Raw genomic sequence first — 22,793 nt, forward strand, 5'->3', positions numbered from 1 at the left:
GGCGGGGCTGAGGGCGGGGCCGGCGGGGTGGGGATGAAGGGCCTCTGGGGCGGGGCGGCCTGGCCTTGTGGGCAGGGCCGGGCGGCGGTTGAGTCCGCGCTGAGGAGATGGAGAAGGAGCGCTGAGCCCTGGCTGAGACGGGGCTGGGAAGAGCTGGCTCCTCCCCCGGCCGCACCTGACTCAGCCGGCTGAACCGCTGGCGAACCGAGTAGACTTTGGAAGCCATGTGTGTGCCGCGCCCCCTTCCCCAAAGCCTATCGCTTTCTCTACAGCGCACGCGCGCTCCCTAGGTTCCAGACTCGCTTCCGGCCTTCGCGAGCGCGCGGGGGGTGGGGTGGGGTCCAGGGACACGTGCGCCTGCGCAGCGGGGACCTCCACCTTGGAGGCGTTCTGGTTGCTATGCCCTTTTGTGGCTCTTACAACCCGCCCCCACAACGCCCTTCGGTCTCCTTTTTCTTCACAGTGCTCTGAACTTTTGGATGAATTTATGAAGTATGAACACAGTCAAAGCCCCACTTCAAAGCTCGTGTTAAGGGCCCTTAAAGTAATAGTTATTGCAAAACGACAGCCGACTGGCGAACCTGCCTTATGTAAGGGTACTTGAAAGTATGATTCACCAAACGTTTCCGCGGACATTTCAAAGTTGTCGGAGTCAGAGTAGGAGAAAGACCACCCGTTTTCATGGCTTGACAGGTCTCACAGGGCAACTCATCTCTCCAACTCTGTCGTCGTCTGGCGAGTTCTGTGTTTCAGGCAGTTTTGGGGGGGGGGGGTTGTTCAAGTTAACTCATCTTTTACTATTTGTCTTAGGAAACACTCTCTCCTTCCACCAGAATGAGGGGCTAATCTAGACATATCTTCTCTGGCTTCCTTGTTATCTTGCATTTTTTGGAGGGCTGGGATAGTGGCCTATCTTCATGCGTGGTGCGATGATCAACACCAACAGCGAAGGAAGGAGAATCTTTGCCGCAGAGGATCACAGTTCCAGCTTCCAGGTATTTATTTGTATTTACTAAATGTCACTGGATTATTCCATCAGAACTGGCAACTACCAGTGGGCATTTGCTACCAAGCTAACACTTCCTCCTCCTTCACTCTTATTTCCGTGTATTCCACTCAGCATTTCTCTTTAAGATTTTTTTTTTAAGTTCTTTTCTGCTGAGGCTTGTTGGATAAGAACCCACAAATAGATTACTTAGCTTTTGCTTCAAGTAAAAAATATTCAAAGTAAAATAGTCAAAATATTCAAATATATATAATATATATTCAAAGTAATTTCAGAATGAGTTAGATGCTAACAGAATGGGATAATGTTCATCTTGCAACTTTATAGAGCTGAGAGGTCCGAAATAATTTGTACCCCCGTGGTTCATTCCTTTAGTCCTGACACCAGTAAGCTGGCTGAGGTTTGCTTGACTATATATGCAATTGGATAAGAATTGTGGGTAGGCAGGGTAAGCAGGTAAGGAGCTGGTTTCTTGCAGCCTTCATTTCTGTTAGGCAGCAGTGAGTGGTGGCTGAATCCAGACAGAAGCAGCAGCAAGTGGCACCCTCTAGTGTTGCAACCCCCATACCTTAACCCTACAAGTGTTCCGGTTTGTAAATCTAGAACCCTGGAGTTCCTAGACCCTTGGCAGCTCTTGGCCCGGGATGAGACCTTTGACCCTGAAGGCTAACCAGCTCTCTGGAACTCTTGTGGTGACAGGGCCTGCCCTTGTTCTTTTCTGGCTGATTATAAGGTTTTATCCATTAGACTTGACTCTACACCTGGACTGCTAGGACTGCTCACCTTTGCCTCCTTAGACACAGGGTACCTGCTACTGCTGTGGGGGCCATTTTGTCACCACTGCTTTCCTGCCTCTGTGGCTTTCCTTTCTGTGTCACCATCTTATCCTGCACTAGTAAAAGTAGGCAAGACCTCTTAAGAGCAGTTGTGTGGGAGCCGAAGGCTGCAATACCAGAGGAGTTAACAACACCAGAGCATCTCTGACTCAGCACACTGAGTATACCTGGACATCCTCTTATATAGCCTGAGGACTATGTCCACCAACACTGAACAAGCACAACTGTTGGTTTTAAATAAATCATACCCAACACTTTGAGCCAATCACAGATTTGTTTCTTAACACCCACCACCCGTCAAGTAGCCTCTTCAGTAAACTCCCAAGGGAGGGGTTACCTATCTGGTCACTGTTGAAATGACTCCAGGACTATCTAGAGTGGGGCTTAAAGTAGCAAAAAATCTTATATAAACTTTTTCAAACAGCACTGTGCCTTCAAGAAGCAGAGCAATCAGCTACAACCTTTGCATAATTGTCTTAAGGTGTCCATGGGATGTTGAAGATGGCCAGTGCGGCCATGAGACTGGTCCTGTTCATCATTGAATACATAGTTATTTTGCTCAAGGTAGCCAAATTGCTCCATTCTCAATGTCCATGCCAATTTGTAGGAAATTCATTTCACATCAGAAGGAACATTTAAAATATAAGCTTAATAATACACTTATTAGTACAGGCAGTGCCCCAGGGACAGGCAGGTTCCTAGATCTGCCTCAGTCACAGCTATTCAGGATGCTGAGGCAGAAGGCTCTTTTGAGTCCAGGAACTGAAATGCCTTCAGCCTGGGTGATATAATCTGAACCTATTTCTTAATGTTTTTTTTCTTTTGAGACTCTGTAGCCTTGGTTGGCCTTGAATTCACAGATGTCCACCTGCCTCTGCCTCCTGAGTGCTGGACTAAAGCTGTGTACTGTCCTCAGGATGATTGTGGTGGTGGTGGTTGTTTTCTCTGTCTCTTATTTTAGTCTCAGGAATTAAGATAGGCTGGACTCTTAACCTATAAGTTGCATGTTATATTATCTCTCTCCTACTTTTTATCTCTTTTCTCTCGTGCTTGTTCAAACCCACCAGTGGAACTTCCCAGGAAATCTGCTAGACTATAATCCTTGAACTTTAAGAGGGTCCCTTCATTGGCCCTGAGCCATTGGTTTTTAAATATAGAGACCACTTAGGGTGGTCTGAGCCACATAGGGTCACTTGTCAGGATGTGAACAGAACCACAGGAAGCACGAGCCTTCAGTCACATATGGCATGGCACTGCTGCCTTTTACGGTCACTATGCCCCAGAAAGAGTAGCTGCATCAATCTTTAAATTAGATAGCCAAAAAGAAACAAAGACTTAGTGTTAGAACAACAACAACAAAAAACTATTTAAGGAGATCACACTTTGTTGGACAGAGAGAGTTGTAAGGAAGACTCTTCTAGTGATAAAGAAATATAAAACTTGAGACTGGGATTTTAGAAAGCAAAGAAAATAATTTTTTTATAATGGAACATCACACAGAGCAAAATTATTCTAATCTTTTCTGTATGGATCTAGTTTTATTTAACCTGTTTGTATTGAAATTGAGCATAGTTCTTAGCACCTTTCAAGCCTGAATTATATTGAAGCAATAAGTAAATAGGAGAAATGTTCTAATTTGAGATGTTTGTCAGGAGCCTTCTAGGATAACCAGGTGGCCTTCCTGGAGGCGGCCCGCCATTTTTGCATGGTCTGTGATGGGTGAGCTCTATAAGGTAACATCCCAGAGAGACTTCATTTCAGGATTGCATCTTGCAGCTGATATGCCTTTTCTGTCATTATTAAATTAATATAATAATCCCTGGGCATTAGCCCACCCTATTGAGCAGATTTCCTGAAGATCAACATAAAGATGAACTTTCATGAATTAATGCTGTTTAGATCAATTAATGATTTTACAGAATCCCTGATTTAATTCAAATAATCCTAGGAAGAAAATTTTAAGAGATGGTTTTAGTAGTTTTCTAGAAAGATGTAACAAACTTAGAACCAAGAATAGAATGTGCCCACTCCTCATAATAGTAAATAAAGGCTACATAATAAGAAATGCAATGAGCTTTCATATTTACACTAAAAAGAGAAATAGGCTTGGGACAAATTTGTGTTCAAGGAAACAATTCTGGTCCAAGGATGAAGCCACAGGATGTACTATGATAAGACAAGGCCATGAGAAACTGTTGCTTTGAACTTAGAACAAGTTTATATAACGAAACACTGCTTTGAACTTGTTATTGATAGCTTTCTGTTACTCCCCTTTTATGTAACATTTTATCTATGAGGTGATTCATTCTTACATAGAGAACTGTTTGTATTGAGGATATAAAAGGCAATAAAGAAAGGTGGTGTGGCCATTTTCCTCTTCGCCTGGTGTGTATGTGTCTGTGTGAATAACATCTTTCCTTTCCTTTTTCTCTGTGGTTCAAAAAGAGTTAATGAGCTCCATGGCCAGTGAGAAGCTTCTGGCTGACAGGCCAGAAAAAAAGGAGCACTAGCAATAGATCCTCTACTGAATTTTCTGCTGCTACACAGCATATGCTGATTGCCAGGGAATTCTGTAGCAAGTTTATAAAGTAAATAAGAGTTAAGTTTTTCGACAGGCAGTGGTGGCGCACGCCTTTGATCCCAGCACTTGGGAGGCAGAAGCAGGCGGATTTCTGAGTTCGAGGCCAGCCTGATCTACAGAGTGAGTTCCAGGACAGCCAGGGCTACACAGAGAAACCCTGTCTTGAAAACAAAACAAAACAAACAAACAAACAAAAAGAGTTAAGTTTTTCAGCACTTAATGAAGCACAGAACAGAGAATTAAAAGGCCAGAGGTCATCGATCTTCTGACCCACATGTACAGGTTGTGCCCCACTTCATCCCTTTCCAGCCGGGCAGGCTCTCAGCAGATATTATTATTACCATCAAAATACTAAAGTTTCTAAAGAGAAAGAGTTTATTATATAAATAACTTTTGCAATGATATAAGTTGGCTTTTGTTGGTATTTTATACTTTTTGGAGAACTTCAGTCATATTTCAGGTGACCTTTGAGTTTAGAAAAAGATAAGAATTATGATCCATATCTTTAATGATCTGGAAATCAGGTCTTAAAGGAAGAAAGCATTTCAGAAAGGGATTCACAGAGGAAGTGATGTAGCACTATGTCGCAGCCCGTACTGCCCGTTCCGGTCCGAGGGTCAGGGTCTAGCGAGAGAGAGAGAGTGGGGATAAAGGGGAAGAGACGCGAAGAATGGAGACAAGACAGAGATTCTGATCAAGTCTCGTTTATTGAAGGGAATTCTGAGCTATTTATAGGCTTTTGCCACGTGCCTTGTAGGTGCGTGGATACCACGTGCCTTGCAGGTGTTGATATGACGTAAGCCTTACAGGCGTCTATAGCGTGGACAGCACGTGCACCGCAATGCCTTGCAGGCTTGGATAGCACGTGCGCCTTATAAGCATGTATGGTGTAGATAGCACGTGGATAGCACGTGAACTGCAATGCCTTGCAGGCGTGACTACCACGTGCACCTTGCAGCTGGGGCCAGTAAACAGCAACACAAAATATGTGGGATATCAGAGTGTGCTTCAGCTGTTGTAGGCTATTGAAAACCAACTCTTTCGTCAGGGTATATGGTTCCAGATGGCTGCAAAGTTGATCTAGCCGCTTTCTGCTAAAGTCGGCTCCCAACAGCACTAAAGTTTGAACAGAGGTGTGTCCGGCTTCCTTAGGTAGGCGGCTAGGACAGAGCACAGTGGTTGAATGTCCTATTGGACATTCTATGGTCAGCTCTTCCATGTGTGGCAGGTAGGGGAGGGAGCATTTGTAGAGAACTAGCCATACCTACCTCCCTTCAAGTGTGGACTGTAGGCTTGACAGAAGGTTAGTTTCTGGCAAAACTGAGTGACATGGGGAGAGGAGATCTTAGTTTGAAAGAGACACTGTGGCAGGAGTATAGAATACGAACAGGGAAGATCCCTAGCTGGTATTGCACAATAGCTGGTGTGTTCTAACCCGTTGGTAAGGAGCTCTCAGGCCCCAGTGTGGTAACAGTGACTGAGGACAGGCAGCCAAGGTAGCAACACTAGCACAGCATTGCATGCAACAGAAACATGAGGTTGGAAAGCAGGAAAGCACTGGGTCCTGACTGGATCTGTCATGTGTGCACGCTTTCCCAGAACATTACTAGTTCACTTTTTGTTTACTCTGCGTCAATTTTGCATATGTCAATTAACAGTGACTGATTATTTGTGGTACTAAACCAGGATTTGAGAATGAAGACAAATCATCCCCAGGGGTGGTGAGTTTAGCAGGCTACCTTCCCTGGTAAGCAGCGTCAGTATGAACATTGTACAAACCAGTTTTGAACAATCTGTCTCAGAAGTCATTATTCAGAGGACTTCCATGTTTTATTTCCTCTAGAAAGCAGAGCCCCTGGAGGCCTCTACAGGGTTTTCAACTTTAATATTGTATTATATAGAAGGCTTTCTCTTGATATTAGGTGAGAAAAGCAGCATGAACCAGTTCTATAAGAATAATTTGCATCTCCTGTTTACTATCTCACAGAGAACTGGGTTCCTGCCAAGAAGAACATGGAGTGTGATAGATTTTCCAGGACAGTGACCAGGGTGGTCAAAGTGCTTTGTTTTAAGCCTACCAGACAGGAAGGCCTGAGGATCTGAACTTCCTAGGTCTACAGAGAGGAGACTGTGGAAATCCTGATTAGTTCTCCCTCCTGATCCTGGGTTTCTAGAATCATCATGATCTTCTGAGTGGTTCACAGCATTTACTAGGAACAGACCACCAAAAGTGATCACTTTCCATGAGGGCCTCTTTAGAGACAGAAATCTATAATCTCAGCAGCAGCAACAACAACAGACTCATCTTGGGATGTGTGAAGAGGGAAATACAGAAATGACATAGTGGAAATAAGCTGGAAAATACAAATACCAACAACACAGAATACACTGGAAGTTTGTATATAATTGCTTTAGGCTAAAGAAAGTACTTCACATAGCAGCTGGGTTTCTAGAAAGTTAATTGTAAATGCAATTTAGTCTAATTACTAATGTGCTTTAGGAGATGGTCATTTAAAGGATCCCTCAGGGTAACCTGCTCTGATCGTTTGTTTTATTTCATAGCTTTTTGTGTCTTTTACACTTTGACTTTTTGCTTTGTTTTGTGGTGTTAAATGAATAGCCCAGGGCTGCCTCCATGGTAGGCAAGTGCTCTATACCTGCAGATCACAGTTTTGAGACAGGGTCTCTGCATAGCCCTGGCTGTCCTAGAGCTCTCTCTATAGACCAGGCTGTCCTCAAACTCAGAGCCTTCCAAGTGCACCACCATCACCTGGCCTTTGCAACATTTATTAATCAAGCATTCCTATACACCAGGAACCTTGATAAGCCCTGATTATAGAAGAAGAAGCACAGAATTGTACTTGTTCTACAAGAGTTTACATCCTCTAGGATGTAGGAGTAGGCCAATGATAACAATAAAACAGTGAGAATCATTGTCAAGTAGTGGTAGACGTAAGGGAGAACAGAGAACACACTATTTTCTGCTTTCTGATCTATAATTTAGTTGCCCTTAAAAATCTGTGGTGAAACAGATGAATTAACAAGGGCTGCAGTCTTCACAACATACACGATCTAATTCCATTGACTGGGGAGATTCTCGGAATAACCCTGTGACTCTCTTAGGCCTTTGAAATTCTACAGATTCTGTATCCTCCACCCGGAACCGCTGCCTGTGGAGTTTGACCTTGAGACCTAGCTTCTGTCTGCCATTCTCACCCCAACACCATGCCTGTGCTTCTGCTACACTTCCCCACATTTCAGTATCAAGAACTCTGGGTCAGAGGAAGAAAAGAAAGAGAAAAGGAGTTGGTTTAGGAGTAGCTAGTGACTAAGAAAGAGAAGAAGAAGGGATATGACCAGACCTTGGCAAAAAATTAACCAGAAAACTGTTCACAAAGCTTCAGCAGCTGGTGTTCAATAACTCAAAGGAGAATAGTCTAGAATGTCTCCTGAACTAAGAGTGAAGAGTTGTTATCTGAGATTTTAGGGTCAACACCTATGCTATGGAGACTCAGTCACCACTTGTCTTCAATATGCTAATTAAAAAGACAAGTCATTTGGAAGAGCGTAGAAAGGAGGTTATTTGGTGTGGCCACACTGAAAATGAGGTCCACTGACACACATTCCTCACACACTTGATCTTCAGTGTCTTGATCTAAGGTTTACATTTAAATAAGGGCAAGAGCTATGCTAATGAAGTGGTCCCAGTCACACTGTGGCTCCTCCCACTACCCATTCCCCTTTGATTGCTTTTGTCCTGGTGGCATCTGATATGTTACCAGAACTATCTAAATCTTTTGTGGAGAGACAAGTTTGTCCTCTGGTACAAGGGCTTCAGTCTACTATAAGTTTCCCGGGAAATTTTCTAATTCTTTGAAATCTTGATAGCATCATTCTCTCTTGCCAGGATAGGTACATTGTGGGAACTGTGAGGACAAAACTGCAACCTGTGTCCTGAAGGTGTGATTCTACTTGGTGTTAAGGACCAGTGAAATGTCTATGATAGGCTAAAAACACAGTCCCAGACATTTCTTTATGAAAGCATATAATTAACTAAACCTTACAAGAAAATGTCAGGTAGATAACTTGCCATCTCTTTGCTTATTTTACTGGATTTTGGGTCCAATTATCAGGTATTTATCTCCCTATACAACCCAGGATGATGGCCTTGAACTCAGAATCTTGTCTTTGATTCCTTGTATTAGAAATACAGGCAAATAACACCACACTTGGTTTGACTTTTTTTTTTTTAATATTACAAGAATAATTATAGCATTTAATAGAATACTGAGGATCAATACAAAATAGGTTTTGGATTATTCTCACCTACCTACTAGTGAAAATAGGACATAAAAGAAGATACAACTGTATTCTCCTGTCTTTTAGTAGCTCGGTTTTTATGTCTGTCCAGCATCTCTTTGAGGGCAACATATTCCCTTCTCCACACATCCCAAAGTATTCCTATTCATGTGATCTGGCTTAGGCCTGAGTATGTGTCTAGGCTCAGGTAATCTGACAATTTTATCCCACTTAGCAGCAGTGACTGGTTTATGGAAAACATGGAATGAGAGTTGAACCAGCCGAAATATTTGGGTATTTTATCAGCTGTTCAGAAACGTACCCTTTTCTGTGGGTTCATAGTCTAAATTTCTAGAGGTCTGAAGCAGTTAGAAACCATCTTGCTGCTTGTAAGAGAGAGCCAGCCATCTTAGTGGGAAATACTGAGCCTGAAGAGGCTACCTCCTGTAGCCAGGCAGAACTTCCAGTGGAGGGAAAGAGATACCAACCCACCCACAAAACCTTCAACCCCAAATTTGTCCTGCCTTCAAAAAATTCAGGAATAAAGATGGAACAGAGACTGAGGGGATGGCCAGCCAATAACTGGCCCAACTTGAGACCCATCCCATACTAGAGAGCCAACCCCTGACACTATTAATGGTACTCTGCTATGCTTGCAGACAGAAGTCTAGTATAGTTGTCTTCTGAGAGGCTTCATGTAGCAGCTGATGGAAACAGATGTGGAAACCCACAGCCAAACAGTGGTAGAGCTCGGGGAGTCTTGTGGAGGAACGGGAGGAAGAAATGAGGGAGCCAGAGGCATCAAGCCACCACAACAAGACCTACAGAGTCAACTAACTTATGTCCATGGGGGCTCTCAAAGACTCAGCCACCAACCAAAGAGCATGCATGGGCTGTACCTAGACCCCTTACACATATGTAGAAGATGGGCACCTTGTTCTTCATGTGGGGCTCCTAACAATTGGAGGGAGAGCTGTCTCCCACTTTGTTGTGGGCCTTTGAATCTCTTTCCCATGACTGGGCTGCCTTGTCTGGTCTTAGTAGTAGAGGGTGTATTTAGTCCTGTTGCAACTTGATGTACTAGGATGGGTGGTGGGTACCCATTGGTGGCCTCCCCTAAGGAGGAGAGGAGAGGGAAGTGGGGGGACAGGGTGTAAGGGTGGGACTGGGAGCAGAGGAGGAAGGGGGACCTTGATCAGGATGTAAAGTGAATAAATAAATTAATGGAGAAAAAAAAAAAAAAGAGATACCCAACTGGGAGATGAAGCCAAGTCGAGGCAAGCAATACTGGAAAGGATGGGGTAAGTAAGGAAAGGCTCCCTACAGACACTTCTACCCATTGTAAGAGGGCTCTGTGTGGATGAAACCAGGTAGAAGGACAGGGTACCAGCCTTTGAAGGAGTGACTATGCCTGTTCCTCACCAAAGAATGAGTTGCCCTATCAGGAGAGGCTGAGCTTTCTCAGGATATTTGCAGTGATGGGGTGATGCTAGCAAAGACTGCCCTGGGACCCGAAGTTCAGTTCCCTGAATAAGCTCAGGATTGGTGTATGCCTGTCCATCTCTCTGCTTGTGTTGTCTGATGTTAGCTAGCCCGAGTTGACTAGTTCACCTGGAGGAAGATACATATTTTTAAAAATTAGGAATCAGGACCGGAGAGATGGCTCAGTGGTTGAGTCTTTCTTGTTCTTGCAGAGGATCTGGGTTCAATTCCCAGCATCCACATGGTGACTCAACCATCTCTAACCCCATGTATGTGGTACATATACATGATATGCAGGTAAAACACTGACACAGGTCTCCAGGCCTCAGCACAGCTAACACATTAGAGGCACCATTCTGACCTTAAAGACCAGGCCCCAACACCTGTAAAAACAGGATCAGAGACCTAATCCATCAAAGATCTAGTCTCCTAAAGCTGAGCATTCATTTACATGTAACCCAAGGGTGGGAGAGGTGGTCGTCCTAAGGGAAAGTTACAGGTGTGAAAATGGAGAGGGGTAAAATAATGGCTACAGCTATACCAAGCATGACACAAAAGCCCAAAGACAGAGAATGCCTGTGAATGGGAGAAAGGATACATTGTGACACATTTTTACACCTGGCAGTAAAAATAAATGACTTGCACTAATTCACAAGAGTGTGGCTGAGCGCAATTAAGCAATAAACAGTAAATGGAAAAATAAATATCCTAAATTTATACATAGATTTTATAGATTTAAGACAATGAATATAAAATACATTATAGAAATTCATATGAATACAATACTATAGATTTTTTTAAAGTAAAGGAATTCTGAATGGTTTTCTTGGGTGGAGAATAAGATGTAGGGTCAGATGGCTAAATGGAGGGTATGTCAAGAATATAGCTTTTGTTCTTGGGGTTTGCACTCAGAAAATATTAAGAATAATTATGTAAAATCCTAGATCCAAGCATAAACAGCCTGGATTCTGGGGGGAAACTGAGGCCGGTGCCTCATTGGGACTGAAAACACAGAGCAGAGACAGTGAAGGACAAGGAGGGTGAGGTGGGAGGCAGAAAGCCGTGTCCAGGGCTACTTACCTCGCAGAGATCGCGGAAGAGATAGGGCTGCTAAGTGGGCAGTGTCAGCCTGGCCAGGTGACACTTTTCAGGCCACTTGAGACAGCCCTGGAGGGTCCTTGGGTGAGGAGGGAAATTGTCAGGCTGTATCTCTAACAAGAAGGTGAAGTGTAGCCATAGGAGCCACTTCTGGGTGGTTGTCGGCTTGCTCTGAGTGGCAGTCGAGGAACTAAGGCTTGCATTGTGTTTCTACTGAGTCTGGACCTGGTGGAAGACGTTAGGACTGCGTACCCTGCGTCTTGCCCGATTACCCAGCTATAGCAGGGGAAAGTCCTAGCTTTCTCAGCAAGACTTTGGGGATTCCAGGTGGGCTCAGTTCATACTGTGGTGGCAACTGAGCCAGCACTGAGGAGAACATCCAGGCCAGAAAAGCATCAGGGACAAGACACACCATTTATGAGCAGGAGCCTGGGCAGCAGAGCCAGGTTTAAATTCCTGTGTGAACTCAGAAAATTTCCTTAATTTCTCTCAAGATTCATATAGTTTGTGGAACTAGCAATAACTCCATTGAAAAGGTTGTTTGGGGAACTAGGAGAGAATCACATAACATAACCAGCAAATCTTTGGTACCTGCTAAGTGCTGGAAGAAAACCCTTTACTCCCCTCCGTCTTCCTCCCTGCCATGGTGAACACTTTGAGACACAGTTGGAGAGTGGGGTGAGCAAGGCCTCACCCCACCCTTTTTCCATCTCTTCACCCTCTTTTCCTCATCCAGTGTCCCCCAGGAAACTGACCTCATACTACAGGACAAAGGAGAGAAAGATACATTTTCTCCCTTCTTAACAGCAGGCTATTGTCTCTGCTGTTGGCATGAATGGCATTCCAAATGAAGCCAGGTACTTCAAGCCAGCAGGTGATTTAGCTCTACAAATACCTATCAAATATTTATTCTGCTAGGGCAGAGCTCACCCAGCAGGATAAAGGTACCTTTGCCCTTATGTTAAACGTAAGGCTGTGATGGCAGGCATCCAATTGGTTTCAAAGATGTGTTTGCTCCCTTAAGGCTTGCTATCAGGGCCACCAGTTCGAATGGCCATTCCTTTATGTGTCTAGAGAGCTACAGAGGTAGCCCAGGTCAGCCAGACACCTTGGTAGCCTTGTGGATTTCCTTTAATTTAGAATAGCTTTTCTTTGTTGGTTGGTTAGGAATATCCATTTCAAGGACTAATGAATGGCCCCTTAGGTAAAAGATTTGAGAAAAAAGCCAGGCAAGATGATGTGCGTCTGTAACTCCAGCACTGCTGGGCACGGGTGAAGGATTCAGGAAGCATACCAGATGGCCAGGCTAGCTGACATGGTAAGTCTTGAGCCTCTGTCTCAAAAAGTCAGGTGGGGACTGATACAGAAAAGGTAACCTGATGTCAAACTCTGGCCTCTACATGTGTGCCCATGATGAGTTCTGGGGTTAGTCCCTCCATCCTAGAACCATTGCTTGTGTCCATTTCCTGGATTGCCTGTCTTATCTGGCTGTGTGCCATATCTTTACAATGTCAGCATTGGGTCTTAAGCTTGGATACTTACTGGGGATGAAATATTCTCACACTGCTATGGTGCTGAGACGTGTGGTAGAGTGTACTAGAGTCTCACATTTTATAGACTTTGATGAGTATTTGCAATTTTCTTTTTTTGTTCTTACTTTGGCTTTTTAATGTAGGGGTCAAGTGAAGTTAGGTGCTGGCCACTGCCAGAGCCAAGCCCTTAGAAGGGGCTCTTATGTTAAATGCCTTTTTAGACTCACATGGAGGTTGGAGCAGCCCCAATGCTAGCTTACCTCTCCTCCTTTGAGCTAATCTCATGACCTTAAGATGCAGAAAATTCTGGAAGGGTGGCACAATCCTTACATTCTGTTCTCCTGCTCCTGGCTTACTTTCCATGTCCAAAGATACTAGAAGCCTTGATTATTTTCCAGGTGAGCAGAAGTCAAAAGAGCAAGAAGTGATTTAAAGATTTTTGTACCACTGTGAAAGATTAATGCTCTTAAAATTACCTTTGCCTGTTTCCCCCAAACACATGTGTGCACGCATGTGCGTGCACACACACACACATGCATGCACACATGCATACCAACATACATGCATGCACACATGCACACTAACACACATGCAAGAACACACACACATTCTTGCTCCTGTCCTCTCTCCCTTTCCCCATCTCCCTCCCTCCTCTCCCTCACTCACTTTTTGTTAGGCAGATCACTCTGTGTACCCCAAGCCTCAGACTTTAGAGTACTAGCTCTAAATTATAGGCGTGTGTCACCATGCAAGATACCTCTTGAATAAAGTCTGGAATTCTGCTAACAGAATTTCTATTATTTAGCTAAATTCGAGTTGTTTTTCAAAGATCAATACACTGGAGAGCCATTGTGGGTTTATATATCTGTGGATGTGAGTGTATGCATGTACATGCATGTGTGTGCATGTGGAGGCCAGAGGGCAATGTCTGTTTTGTTTGCCTCTACCACTCTCTACCTGGTCTTTTAAGATGGTGTCTCACTGAATCAGGGACTCACCAGATTTGTTGGACTGAATGGTTGGCAGGCTCCAGGGGTCTGCCCTGGACGGCTGCAATAGGGTTACAGACAAGCATGAGTAAACTGCCTGGCTTCATTTCATGAGTGCTTGGGGTCCAAACTCAGGTCCTTATGTTTGAACACTTAACAGCCTGAGCCATCTCCCAGACCTGAGGGACAATGACCAGTGCTTTAAACTGTCCTAAGTCATGCAGGATTTCTGTCTTGGTTAGAGTTTATTAGTTATTTAAATTTCTTAGGATATGAGTGTTTTCCTCCATGTGTCCCTAGAAGCAAAGGAAGGTGTTGAATCTTCTGGAATGGGAGTTACAGATGGTTGTGTACCTCCATGTGGGTGCTGGGAACTGAACCTGGGTCCTTTGCTAGGGCACCAGGTGCTCTTCCCCACTAAGCCATCTCTCCAGCCCCATCGTGGATGTTTTAAATATAATTGTTCAGCAGCTTGAAACAGCAGTGTTAGTGAAGACAACTGAGAGACTGTGGTCTCTGGCCCAGGACCCAGAGAGAGTGCTCACTAGGTAGGAGTTATCCTGGGCCTGCCACAAGTGATTAGTGACACTTTTGGTATTGAATCCCACACTACTTTCTTGTAGAAGTAGTTGCTGATTTCCATTCAAATTAGCAACGTCCGTTTGTGTAGGATAGCGAATAAGCAGAGGTCGGAGGCCAGCAAAAAAGAAAATACCGGAAAAGTATCCCACAAAAGGTGATATTTCAGTTAAGTACTAAAATCCTGAGAGCCCAGAATCAGGGCTCCCCGAGAGAAGAAATCCCTACGAAGTGTTCTGCTCTTCTTCCTCCTCCTTTTCTTCCCTTTGGCGCTGGTCTACCTCCACGAAGGTCATCATTTATGAAAGTCAGTACCTTTCAAGTTAAGATGTACAGCTGCTCCAGATGTAGACCTCGGCTCCTTCTCCAGCACCTCGTCTGCCTGCACAGCCTGATGCTTCCCACAGTGACGACAATGGACCTAAGCCTCTGAAACTGTAAGCCAGCCCCAAGGAAATGCTTTCCTTTATGAGCCTTGCCATGATCACCGTGTCTCTTCACAGCAGAGACAAAGTACTAACTAAGACAAAGTACAGACATGCACATTGTGTACGTGTACATAGTCCTGCTTAGGGTTTTGCCTCCATAAAAAGCAGTAAAAATAAGCCGGGCAGTGGTGGCGCACGCCTTTAATCCCAGCACGTGGGAGGCAGAGGCAGATGTATCTCTGAGTTTGAGGCCAGCCTGGTCTACAGAGTGAGTTCCAGAACAGCCAGAGCTACACAGAGAAACCCTGTCTCGAAAAACAAACAAAAACCAAAAAAAAAAAAAAAAAAAAAAACAAAAAAAAGCAATTAAAAAAAAAAGTCTTTGAAACATAATTATAACTACAAGTCCTAGCAGGCACTGCTCTGCCAGGCTGTCTTCTTCTCTGCCCCTCCCCCTCTCAGCGCCTCCCCCCCACTCCCCCAAGTCTTAACGCCTAACTGAGCAGCTAGCAGTAGGTAACACTAGTCAAAGGCATCTGCTGAAAGAGTAGGAGAAGATGGCAGCTCTGAACCGTACCAACTATAATACAGAGCCGTCAGCAGCCCCAGAGGCGGCAAAGACCTTTGCGGTCTGTGGAGCTCCCAGACAGCACCCAGGCCTCACGACTTTGGTGGCTCCTTGTTTCCGCCAAACAAGGATTGGTTACCTCACCCGATGGTGGCTTGGTTTATAACAATAGAGGTTTTCAGGCCCAGAGGCCAGGAGGTCTGTCTGTGGAGATGATGCTGGCCCTTAGGCAGCCATCGAAGCACAAGTGGCCCTGCTGGCCCTGCTTGGAGCTGAGCCTGCTTAGAAGCAGCAACGACATGAAGGGCCGAGCTGGAGAGGAGGAGATGTTTGCTAAAGGCCAGCCCCTGTCACTCCACAACATGCACTCAGTTCCTCATAAATGACTGGGAGCTGGAAGAGCCTGACTTGTTTGTGCTCCATGGACTCTCTCACCCAGTGGAGAGATGGAGCAGGGGACGGACGGTGATGGGTAGGGGAGTCTCAGTAAAGGGACTTCTCTGTAGCATATGAGCGATTACCATATTGAGAGTCTTCAAGGCCACAGTAAGCAGGGGCTGGTGCACTGTCACAGGACACTGCATCAGGCTACCCTGTCAACTGATGGAGGAGCAGGCTGCTGAGGCGGAGAGGCTCCAGACTGGAAACCAGTGGCTACTGCAAGGAAACTCGGCGTCAAACCAAGAGAGCAGCTGTGACCAGAAAAGGCCACAGAAGGGACCCCAGGCCCAGGCCCAGGCCCAGGCTTTTTTTTTTTTTTTTTTTTTTTTTAGAAAATATATACGTTAATTTAAAAAAAAATTTTTTTTTTTACCTTTTTTTAAAAAAAAAAAAAAAACAGTAGTTTTCATTAGTTGCAGCTAAGGCCTATGAAAACATCACAGGTATTTTGGAAGCTTCTGGGCAAACAACAGAATTTGGAATGACTTGAGTTATTTCTCTAGAAACTCATGACACTGATTAACGCAGCCTGGCTAAGGTGGACAAAGTCTGCAAAGTTAATGTAACTTTTGTTTTTTTAAAAATAATTATTGCCCACATCCCACAATCTATGACGCCACCTCCAGCACCTGTGTTTGTCTCCAGTCTTGAAAGGAACATAAGGCGGCTGGTAAGTACTTTAAAGCTGCCCTTGCTCCCCAACCTGCAGGTCAAGGTCCACCTGCAGGCCTTTGAGAACTAGCTAAGAGGCACAGCGTTATTTCCTTCAACACACACAGTGAGCTTTCATGGAGAAGGGTATAAGTTGTGGTTAGGCTACTTCTGGATGCCAAACCCTTTGTATTTCTAGAGTAGCTGGAGGTCTGTAGATTATCTTCGAAAGATAACATTTTTTTTTTTTTTAAATTTAACCTGAAACCATATTGTTTTATTTTTAACAAGAGGACTTGATTTTCACATTAAGACCTTAGGTAAATGTGCTTCAAATTACTTCCAGTGCTTATCCCTACAGCACATTTAATTGTTTGTCCAGTCGGCTGTGCCGGCACATGCCCATGCCCCCAGCACGGTGACATGGTACTGTTCTCCTTCAAATGTGCCGAAGTTTGTGGCCTCAGTTCCTCAAATACTGACAGAGGCTGCAGGCTGGTGGCATGGGCCAAGCCTACAGCTGTAACTAGGAAGGTTTGTGCTATTTCTAACCCCATTAGGTTCCAGCCAAGGATATCCTGAACCACCGGAAATGGTATAAAATGGAAATTAAGGTCTTATGTTTTTTTTGTTGTAGAAAAGAAATGTCCATAGGAAACAAAAACAAGACAAATAGTTCTCAAGCTTACTTCGTGAAGCTTCACATTGGCACATTGGGCTGATCCAGCAGCAGCCGATAATGAAGACAAGCTGGGGTCTGAGAAGCAATCAACAGTCCTGAAACAGTTTGTTTCTGAAACAGACGATGTCTCCTGGTCTAGTGCTCTGAGAAGAATGAGGCCATTTAGCAGCCCAGGGCTGCTCCTGTGGCCCACGAGGGCCACTGTCGGGTAGGTGGCAAAGTGAGTTTTCATTTCATCCTGTTCAGCCACGTGGACAGCCACCTCTGTGAATTGGTAGGTGAATTCTGAACCAAGGACTCTGCTGAGGATGCCACCAAGGTCTGCAGAGATCTACCAGATGGGAGCAGGGAGAGGGCCCTTCTCCGTAGTGGCCCTCTGCAAAGGAGCCCCAGTGCTGGGGAGAAAGCCGGCTGCTGCCTTTCCTGCACAGGCCCACACAGCCGCCTTTAGTCTGAAACTTAGCACTTAGAACCACAGCTCTCATTTGTGTCCCAAGGCTTCTACCCAGCCCAGGCCACCAGGGAGCTCAAAGTCACAGTCACACCAGTGTGAGCTTCCTAGGTACAGTATTTCCCTACTTGTCATGAATTATTTATGGCCTCTTTGGCTTATGTCTGTAAGTTAAGGCTTTGGGTGTGGTTTGTTTGTCCTAAAAAGGAATAATGAAACTTTTTTTTTCTCTGCTCTGTGTGTGAGACAAAGGGAGAGACAGACAGACAGGCAGACACAAAAGGGAATCCTCTAAAGATAGGTATGTTGATACATTGAGGCCACGGATCATGAACTTCAAACCTGGGAGGCAGAGGCAAAAGTCGAAAGTTCAAGGCCAGTCTGTGCTACAGTCAAAGATCTAGTTCCAAACTACAACAGAACAGAAGGAACCCCTTGTCCATGTCTTATCATCGCCACCTGACAAAGCAGTGGTGGATTTTCTCCCTTTCATGGCTCATAATTTCTAATCCCAGGACACATTAGGATCAGGTGTGAGGGCCTTTCACATCTACCCACTGTGGGCCATGCCCTAGATTCAGTACAGGTGCTGCTTGGGCCTTTTTTTTTTTTTTTTTTTTTTAAACCTTATTTTATGTGTATGGTTGTTTTGTCTGTGCATGTGTGTGCAGTGCTCATGGCGGCCAGAAGAGGGCATTGTATTCTCTGGGAATGGAGTTGCAAACAGTTATTGAGCTGCCTTTGAGTTCTGGGAATCAAATCAGGTCCTGTGGAAGAGCAGCCGGTGTTTTTAAATGCTGAGCCATCGCTTCAGCCCTGGCAGTGCAACTTTTTAAAACATAGGCAGGTGGCTGTCAAACATGGAGAAGATTACTACTGTAGAGTTTCGGAATCAGAAGCAAATAACTGACAGGAGAATCCAGCAAGTGTTCGAACGACTCCGTTTGGATGAGATGGAGATGGCACTGTCAATGGAAACAGAGATGAGTCACACAGAAGCGAAGCAATCTGCTAGTCAGGTGTTGGTGAATGACACCATGGGAGAGGAAGCAACTTCCTTTTCTCGTTAGTTTCCTGTGTTCTTGTGGAAGCATATTTACAATATTGTCTTGGCAGCTTAGATTTTTATATACCCAGACAGCAAATATCTATTTCTTTACTGGCACAAAATAGATTATACTACCTGTCAAAATTATTTTCTAGTATGGAAACGCAAAATATTTCTTTTTTGATTCTTAGCACTTTGCAAGTCTGTGCAGTGGGTCATCGTGACTCCCTACAGCTTAGAAGCAGCTGAGAACTGCATTTTCTGTCTCGCATACTGAACATAACAGGTGCATGCCCAGTGAAAACACAGGAGTGTGGACTCCCGTGCAGTCAGCCTCGGCTTCCCATCAGCTGTATGTCCAGCTTGTTTGACGTGGGAGCCAAGGCAGTCTAGACTGGTCTAACACAAAGCTAACTCCCCAAGGGGCCTGGACTAGAGAGGCTACCGGAACTGTGGCCTGCTTAAAGGTGTGTTCATGTTTCCTGACTTAACTGGGTCAGTTTGGTTTATTTTTGCCATTTGGTCTCAGGGCAGGGCCTGCTTCAGTGTGCTGTTCGTGTGCTGGCAGTCCCCAGCGACTGGAGGATTTGAGCAACAGGGGCAGGTGTCCACGAACCCCCAGGGACTTATTATTTAATTTTGTTCCTCCCCCCAGCCTCATGGTTTATAGATGCACAGTGCTGCGCCCGTGTTCTATTTTTAACCAAACATGCTCTGTTCTGCTGGAATCATGTTCTTTAGACACTGCATTATGCAAACTGGCTCCAAAGTCTGCCAGGAGTGCTAACCTAAACTGTGACAATTCCCAGCCATCGTCATTGAAACCCCCCAAAGTGAAGCCAATAGCATGCTTGCTTACTGCAAGATAGTTCCGGCTGTGTTAACCATGCTGCCTGGTGGTGTGTTAGCCAACTGTGCTGCCTGGCGAGAAAGCATGGCTGGCCATTTCAGAGGCGCCTTAACACTCCACTCCTGACTAACCCCAGAATAAATCCTCTGGGCTATGGAAAGACATTTAAAAGGCTCCAGTGAAGGCTATTAAACACAAAACAAGCCACAGTGAGGTACAAATGATGCACTGTTCAGACTGGGGGTACCCCGTGGAGCAACGTTTCTGAATTGTAGAGCCATTCACCAACTAAAAAAAAGTACTTTGCACAGGCCCTCATGGGGGTCCCAGGGTTTTCCCTTGGTGTGGTCATGGAGCAGTGACTGTCAAGAATTCCCAGAGATATGATTTTCCTCCTGTGCCTCCTGGAGATTAGCATCTGGGTTGTTTAAAAAAAAAAAATCCATGGGAGGGCTGCAGGGAGAGCAAGTATCTGGCTGGTTCTCTGGTGGTAAAGAGAAAGGAGCTTTAGGTCAGAGTTACGGTTTGAAGCTGGATATGGTGGCATGTGCCTGTAATCTCAGCTCTCAGGAAGTTGAAGGTTGGGGATTTGAGGCTAGCCCAGGCTACATAGTAAATCTGAAACTAGCCTGAGCTATATATTATAAAGCCTTATCTGAAGAAAAAAAAGTTAATCTACTTGAGTGGGAATGACATTTTAAGAGGTTAAGTTCCCTGTGAGTCAGGACTACTTCCTTTACTTTGTTTCCTGCTGTTTCTCCAAACAGAGCAGTACCACAGTGATAGGAGGCACCCGAGAGTCTTAACCCATTCAGGTGCTGCAAGAAAGTCCTCTTCACTTGGCAATTTATAAACAAATGTACTCCTCAGAGTTTCAGAGGAAGGAGGTCTAAGATGTAGGTGTCAGCAGATCAGTATCCTAGAAGAGCCTCTTCTCACAGTGCCTTTAGTGTGTCCTCACATGACAGAATGGGTAAACAGGTCCTCTGGTGCCTTTTCTAAAGGTATCAGCCCCAACACATCCTAGCTTGCGGATCAAGTTCCTGTGGAGGAAGCTCACACAGCGGTAAGAAAATGTGGACTGACAGAGGATACAGGGCCATTCAAGAAGCTGTTAGAAGCTGAGAATCACCTCAGAACAGGCCGAGAAGAAGAGAGCTAAGGAGACAAGATGAGGTCTGGGTTGTGTGAGGTTGGTCAAAACCACGATGGCATGGTTTACAGTCTCTGATAAATTATTTTTTGTTTGGGACAGGAGCATTCTCTCTTTTCTATTTCAGCTGCAATTAAATGGATTAAGAGGACCCACATCATAGAGGGAAGTTTGTTTCACTGATTCAGATTTTTTAAATAAAAAAAAAATCATCTTTAATTTACTTGTATGTGTGTATGGGTATGTACACCAGAATGTGGGTGCCTAACAGTCTAGAGTTAACTGATTCCCTAGAACTGGATTTACAAGTGATTGTGAGCTACCTGGTGTGGGTGCTGGGGATCAAACTGGGGGCCTCTGGAGGAGCAGTACAAGCTCTTACAGTTTTTAAAAAATTATTTTGTATGTGTTTGTGTGTGCATGTATGTGTTGTGCAGGTATGTGTGTGTATCACAAGCCCCGCAGAGGTCACAAAAGGGTGTTGGGCCCCTATAAATGGAGTGGTGGATGGTTGTAGCCATCATGTGGATACCAGGAACTGAACCCAGGTCCTCTGCAAGAGCAAAAAAGGTTAAGAATGTCCATAACCATTGAGCCATCTCTCCAGGCCCTGATTAAAATGTAAGTGACATCCAAAAACAACCTAGAAAAACACCTCATCTCTGGGGTCAAGTTGACATAGGCAGTTAATCATCCTTGGAAGAGAGAGGGAGAGTGTGTGTCTCTGAGTCACGAGTCACATGTCCACCTCTTTGCTCGGTGGAGGGTGGGGTGCCTTGCCTAGAAGTTCCCTAGATGGCACAGGTGATTGGGGAAGTTATTACCTAAAGAAGAGGGAGCTCCTCCCAGAGGAGGAGCCTTTGTTCCTGTGAATGTCAAGACACAGCTCTCTGCCTTGCCTTACCACCCAAGCCTCATTTCCTCTCCAGGAAAGGCAGTAGGCCGGAGTGAAAAGATACTTTCTGTTATTTCTTCTGTTCATCTCAGTTCCTGAGGTCACACTGCCAACTCCAAGCCCTTTCTCTGAGAGGCCTATGATAATCATTCAGCGTGATTCATTTATGGTGGCTCTGAAAAATTCCCCCCAAACCCCCTTCCCTCCCATCTCCTGTCCCACCACCTCTGCAAAGTACACCGCCCTCACAAGACATGCCTGCCCCAGAAGAGTTTGCATTGGTTATACTACTATCCTCTGCATCCCTTTGTGGAAATAAAAGGCACTCCTTCAAGACACTGAACCTATCAGTCATATTCTTGTTTGTACAAGATGCTGCCATATATATATATATATATATATATATATATATATATATATATACCATAAAACTGTCATAGTCAGCCACGCTGACAATTTGAGTGTTGCTTGTCCACTGACACTGCAGGCTTGAACTGAGAAGCAGGTAAAAGGAACACAGCCTGTGCAGTATACGTGTGAGTGTGTGTGTGTGTGTGTGTGTGTGTGTGTGTGTGTGTGTGTACATGTACATGTTCATCCTTTCTTGGCTGGTTTCTGACCAGTAGCTAAAACTATTGGTCATACTCAAAACAGAATGATGAGTCCAGGACTCCTCTAGAGACAAGCCTATAAGATACCTTTAAGGAGGTGGGGCCCCTGCTTTGCTTCTGGGAGAATTCCTGGTAGACATGCACAGCTCAGACCAACCTGGGGTGGCAGTGGGCATATACTGCAACACCAAGAACACAAGTGCTATCAAGTCCTCTTCAGAAGTTTAGAAGACTGATTTCTGAGTAGCATGTGTCTTCCTTAGGATTTTATTGCTGCGAAGAAATACCATGATCGAGGTAACTCTTACAAAGGCAAACATTAATTGGTGCTGGCTTACAGTTTCAGATATTCAGTCCACTATCATCATGGTGGGAAGCGTGACAGCATGCACTGGTGTTGGAGGAGCCAAGAGTCATGAGTCTACATCTTGCATCTTGATCCAAAGGTATCCAGAAGGAGACTGTCTTCTGCAGGTAGCTAGCAGGAGGCTGTGTTTCACACTGGGTAGAGCTTGAGTACTAGGAGACTCAAAGCCTGCCTACATGGCAAACCTTTTCCTCCAACAAAGCCACACCTACTCCAAGAAGGCCACGCCTCCTCATAGTGCTACTT

General features: G+C 44.9%; 2 long non-coding RNA genes across 2 annotated transcripts in view; one reads left to right on the top strand and one right to left on the bottom strand.

Moving 5' to 3' along the window:
* The first annotated feature begins 36 nt into the window (after positions 1 to 36).
* On the top strand, positions 37 to 20,897 carry LOC143443865 (uncharacterized). The gene is made up of 3 exons (XR_013113187.1): positions 37 to 995; positions 14,694 to 14,839; positions 17,128 to 20,897. It is a non-coding gene; the product is annotated as an uncharacterized LOC143443865 (long non-coding RNA).
* LOC143443866 (uncharacterized) overlaps positions 18,334 to 22,793 on the bottom strand; it is a 52,454-nt gene continuing 47,994 nt past the window's right edge. Inside the window, exon 2 of the long non-coding RNA XR_013113188.1 lies at positions 18,334 to 18,588. This is a non-coding gene — a long non-coding RNA (uncharacterized LOC143443866). The remainder of the gene's footprint in view (positions 18,589 to 22,793) is intronic.

This window comes from Arvicanthis niloticus, chromosome 11, assembly GCF_011762505.2.
Source record: "Arvicanthis niloticus isolate mArvNil1 chromosome 11, mArvNil1.pat.X, whole genome shotgun sequence".
NCBI lineage: Eukaryota > Metazoa > Chordata > Mammalia > Rodentia > Muridae > Arvicanthis > Arvicanthis niloticus.